The sequence below is a fragment of the Lepidochelys olivacea genome (assembly GCF_965140295.1).
Source record: "Lepidochelys olivacea isolate rLepOli2 genome assembly, chromosome: 6".
NCBI classification, from domain to species: Eukaryota; Metazoa; Chordata; order Testudines; family Cheloniidae; genus Lepidochelys; species Lepidochelys olivacea.
The window spans coordinates 68,532,262-68,538,261 of NC_140416.1; positions in this window are offsets into that span (position 1 = coordinate 68,532,262).

Consider the following 6,000-nt stretch of genomic DNA (forward strand, 5'->3'; position numbering starts at 1 on the left):
GACTTTGGGGGCATTGGACTTTTGGGGTTGCTGCACTCAATAACCAAAGGGAAAAGGGCATGCCCCAATTTGCCTGGGGTGGGGTTGTTTTTGCTCATGGGTTGTGTTATGAATCCGGTTGGTGGTGTTTCCCCAACATAATGCCACATTGTTTCTCTCTGTTATTAAAAGACTTTTGCTACACTCAGACTATGTGCTTGCGAGAGGGGAAGTATTGCCTCTTGGAGGCGCCCAGCGGGGGTGGTATATATTTGTCCCAGGTCACTGGGTGGGGGCTCGAGCCGGTTTGCATTGTGTTATTGGAATGGAACCCCTAGATATTGAACCCGGCCCTTGTTGCTGCCGATTGGTTAGTCTCTAAGGTGCCACAAGTACTCCTTTTCTTTTTTAGAGGTTAAACAGGCACTCACTCTCACCAGAAATAGTGAGCAAACTTAAATCAATTAGTCCTGATGGTTGGGGTTTACCTAAATACTCGTCTGCTATTGGTCCAAAAGGCTGTCCGTAAACTGCACCATTCCACCTTCCCTTTTTGTTTTGACACCCTGCTTCTTCTCCTAGGCTAGACTCTAGACTAGGCCCCAATTCTGCCAGCTACTCCATGCTGGTAGACTCCTATTGACTTCCAAGGGCATTCAGGGATCTGCCTGCCTCCCCCACATGGCATTCTTTGCAAGATCAGGATCTAGGTGGGCACATTTCTTACTTTTAAGTACTTCATACACATTTTGAAAATTGCCCCTGCCTGAAGAAATACAAAAGATGCTCTGCTTTAAAAACAGAAGTAAAACACTTGCAAACTGGAGAAGCAGCAGAAACATGCCCTTCATTTTCAGTGTGTCAGCTACCACAAGCAACCTGGGAGACTGCAATACCATGTGTTTGTCCCTGCTGGTTTTTGCTTGCATTTGTGGGTTACTGTTGTGAAAGAAGCAGAGCAGTTCTTGTGCTACAGTCAATTTGCATTTGCTCCTAGCCTTATTACAGATGTAAGTCAGATGTTTTCTGCACTAACATTATTAATTCAAAAATCACCCCACTATAAATCAATATGTAACAGTATGCTGTAAAATATTGGTTTTATCTTCACAGGAGGGGGGTGTGTGTGTAAGGGAGACTTTCATGAATTATGACCTTTATGTCCAAGCAGGGATGTGAAACCGACTGTTCTATTTCTGCCCATATTCAATAATATCTTAGAATAAGCTTTTGTGTATGATGATTTTGGGGACATTGTAGCAGTCACCTCTCTTTTGGATGTGGCAGGCTAGCAGGAAAAGTTTTTACATGGACATTTTTTTAATCTGAATTCATAATTTACAGCAGTCTTAGGCCCGAAGCAACTATGCACAGAGGATATCTATAAGCCTATGTAATCCTGGTGTTTCCTAAGTGGTAGTTGACTGTAACTCCCACACCCTAAATTACTTGGAAAGCATTGAAATACCAAAGTGCACTCTTCTCAAATGGTTTTTAAGACTTTTTGTACTCTTGGCTGTTTTTTTTTGCAGGGGGGAAAATAGTTTACTTGAATGAACAGCTGTGTAGTATCTTTCCAGCTACTCAAACAACTTGAACTATTTTCTTAAGTCATTTGTATTCTTTTCCATTTAAATAATCTCATCAATATTGCAAACAAGAAAAAATTGAAGAGTCTTTGTAACAGCTTGTCACCAAGCCTAGCACTCTTCTTGTGCACTCCACAATGATGATCAGTACATTCAAAGCACCTGTTTGGGGGGAGGGGGAGGGGAACTTGTACCATCCAGCAGGTTATCAATTTCCTGGCCTCTTCCCCAAGTGCTAGACGATGGGGTAGTTCTTCCTGGGGCTTCCCGATAGTGGCTGTCTCTATCCCAGTCCCCACTTTCACTTGCCTTTTACTATTTATTAAAAGGAATAATTCAACATACAAATCTAGTCTAAGTCAAACACATAGTTTATGGACCTTTCTGTGGTAGGTAAAATGGCAATTAACAGGGCAGAGAGAGACTTGGAGGAGCAAATAGTCAAAAGAACAAATACGGAAAAAGTTGGCTGGCAGTGTGGACTCTTCAAATCTTCTGGAGGGAAGAGATGGTGATGAAAAGCTTAGACACATGGAAAGGTTTTCATATGAAGAGAGAGTGATAAGGTTAGGCCTGCTTAGTTTAGAGAGGAGACAAATGAAAAAGGACATACATGCTGGTGATATACAAAGTACCACCTGGTTTAGAAAAGCTGGGCACTCCTGTTTGCCCTTCCCTATGGTACAAGAACAAAAGGACACCCAATGAATTTAAAAAACAACAAATCTTGAAGTAAGCTAATTAGCAGACTATCTCATTGGGAGAGGGGGAGATAAAGCTTGGTAGGATTTAAAAAGGAATGAGAAGGGGTGAGATCCTCATCCCAGTTCTAGCCTCTTTATGCTGGATAAAAGGACCAGAATGGTGTAAATTAGTCCTAAAAAACCTATCTCCTGCCAAAGGAGGATTCCTCCTGAGCAAGCACTACAGAAGCCAGCTTTAAGGCTGCCCTCAGAGGACCCCCTCACAAGGTGTAGGAGGCATGGTGCTCGGGGGCAGGGATGCAGCCCTACAGAGATTCTGGGTAGTGCTGAAGCTGAAGGAAACTGATGTAATTTAGACAGACCCCCCAACCCAGGATTGTCTGTATTATTTTTCGGACCTCTCCAGACCTGCAAAACAGCCCAGGATAAGGAGGTGCAAAGATGACATAAAACCACTTAATGACACAACCTGTGCTGTGAGTTCTGTGCTGCACTTCTTAGAGGTGCAGCCCCAAGTCTCACCCCTGGTATTTATGTTACTTTTAAGATCATCCACAATTAGGTTACATATTATAAAATATGTGTAAGGGATATAACTCGGGGTTGGGGGCATAAGCCGCCAACTCAAGCTGATCAGGAAACTGGATTTCCACTGTATGAGAAATTCTAACCTTTGAAAATTTGTTTTCATTCTGACTTGGAAGGAAAAATCAAAATTTGAATTTTTTCATGTAAACAAAATTCTGAAAAATTTAGTTGGAAACACTGAAACATTTCATTTTGGTAATGTTGAAACAAATATACATATGTGTGACTATAATACAGTTAATAGAACCTAGAGATGTAACTAAATGAATTGAAAATATAAAGTTGAAATGAAATGTTTCTGCCTTATCAAAATGAGTCTCAAATAGTGTCAAAATCAACACATTCACATTAAGTGCTTTGATTTTAATGAAACTGCATTTTCCATTGGAAAACTGTTCTACCAAAAATCTTGACCAGATGTACCAAACACAAACTGCCTTGAGCTAGGTAGAAACTTCCTCTGCTGGCAGATTAATCCATCATTCTCCTTTTGGGATATTCTGCACCATGCTCTGAAGCATCTGGTATCTAGACAAACCACAGGTCTAGTTTAGTATGATAATTTCTATGTTATTCTTTTGGGACAGGAAGCTATGGAGGGTCTTGGATACTGTGATGAAGAGTACAGTATCCAATCTTAGATTAGATATATTATCCACCAATGTAATTAGTGATGCATTTTAAAGTAGTATGGAAAATGAAGGAGTTAATAGCAGCAGCAGAAGAAGAAAACAGTAATTTCTGAGTTATGCATTTATTAATTGCTCACTGCTTGTGGGATTTTAATTCTTTGCACTAATGGGAAAGAACATTTCAAAAAAAATGCAAGTCATTTTGCCAAATTGAATTAAGAAGCTAAATGTTGGGGAAAGAACATAATAAGAGTTGTATTCCATGTAATTTCCCTAATGGCAATTCTACAAAAGTTTTAAGAGTGCAGTTCAGGCCTTCCAAAATTTTTTCCAGTTATGCTGGAGGTTTATAGGCAAGGAGACTAGTTCTGTGTTGGTTTCCACCTGAGATGTTTTCTTAGTGCAGATTTAAAAAAGCAAAGAAGAGAGAGACCAAACAAACAAACAAACATAAACCTTCTGCTGCTAGAAAGCCCCATACAAAAATATATTCTGTCTGATGAACTGGTACCAGGACAGCACAATGAGAGGTACAGAGAGGATGCAAGTTTGAGAATGATTATGTTCTAATTTTAAAGGATATAATAGGTTTAGACAGCCTGGCAAATATTTCTCTTGCATTTCTATACAGTGCTTTCCATGTGAGGATCTCAAAACACTTTTACAAATATTTATTGTATCTTTATAGCTCCCCTGAGAGGTAGTGTATATTATACCCAGACTTCAGGTGAGGAATCAAGCACAAAGAGCTGGAGTGACTAAGTGCAGGTGAGATCATACAACAAGTCAGTGCCAGAGCTAGGAATAAAATTCCTTCTCAATATAACAGTGCTTTACCTATTCTACAGTGTTTGCAAATACAGATGTGTTTAGTAAAATGAACACAAGGTCTGGGTATGGAATAATGTACAATACTTAATGGAGTTTAAATAGTGAAACTCTTTTGAGATATTCCTTGGATTACATATAGCATGTGAGGGGTACTGTACATATGCCCCCCACATAGATCAGTAGTTTTTAAGCGCTCCAACAAGCAAGCTGTAATTGGACTAGTTCCAGCCTTGTACTTTCAGGGCAGATGGTCTCAGTCAAATTCTGAGCTGCTTCCCTGTCCAGTAGAATAAACCACTTCAGCTGCATTAAACCCTTGCACGCGTTTTCAAGCTGACTCTGAGGAACTTTTTCTCAAAAGTCTTTGCAATAACTAGCATTTCAGATAAACAAAGCACATCTCTCAAGTGGCGAAAGGGCCAACAGATGTTCTCTCATGTGTATCTGTGTGGGATTGGCTGAGGAAATCGTTCATGGCTGAAGCACCGCTGAAGCAGTGGGAGAACTTGCACCAGTGTGAGGTATCTGTCTCCCTATAGACTGCTTGCTGAAAAGGTGCATTGGCTGGGTTGTTTCCTGATCTACAGACTTTACTAATAGAACATAAAAAATGGCCATATGGGGTTGGGCCAAAGGTCTATCTAGCCCAATATCCTGCTTTTTAGAATGGCCAATACCAGGTGCTTCAGGGGGAATGAACAGAGCAGGTAATCATCAAGTGATCCACCCGCTGTTGCCCATTCCCAGCTTCTGTTATTAGCATCCATGGCAGAGTAGGTTGTACTACACTTTGCAAGTTTTGCTTTTCCAGCCTACCTTCTGTTTTTCCTGTTTAAGAAAAAGTTGATCAATGATAACCTATTGTTACCCCCATTATGACTAGTGGAAGTTATGAAATTCACCCCGTAAGAAATTATATATGCATTCAGCAGATGCTGGCAGGAAGGAACACTGGGGAAGCTTGCAAGTCTCAATTGGATGCAGTACTTTAATCAACAGAATCCAGTTCAGTAGGGTTTTTATATGGTTCCTTCTGAACTTTATACTTAAAATGTAAGTTCCTGGGGCCATGGGTGCCAGGTTTGTATAATTTTTGGTTGTGTCCAGAACGGGTCCAAGCAGAGCCGTCCCATCCATAGGACGGACTGGGGCAACCACCCCAGGCCCAGCGCTTCAGGTGGACACTGGATCCAGGGCGGCCAGGAGGGTTAGCAGGGGGCCTGGCGCCGGCAGCAGCAAGCAACCTGGTGCCAGCCCCCCCACCCTGCTCCGCCGGCTCCCAGCGTCTGTCAGGGGAGGGGTTGGAATCCGGAAAGACGCAGTGCAGGGGTGGAGCAGGGGCAGAGCAGGGTGGGAGCTTGGGGGAAGGGGTGAAGTGGGGGCAGGGCAGAAAGAGGTGGGGCAGGGCAGAGCAGAGTTGCTGGCGGCTGCCAGCGTCAGCCCCCCCCCCCATGAGCTCCTGAAGCATGGGGCTCCCCAAAGCATGGGACCATTGCCCCAGTCTGTCCTATGGACGGGATGGCTCTGAAAATATAAGCCCAAACAGTGGTGGAGCCAGGCCCACCTTTCTGAATATTGGTGGAGCATAGGCACCATGGGCCCATATAACTCGCTGCCTGGGGCAAGGACTGTCTTTTATTCTGTGTTTATACAGCGTCTAACAGAATAGGCGGAGTG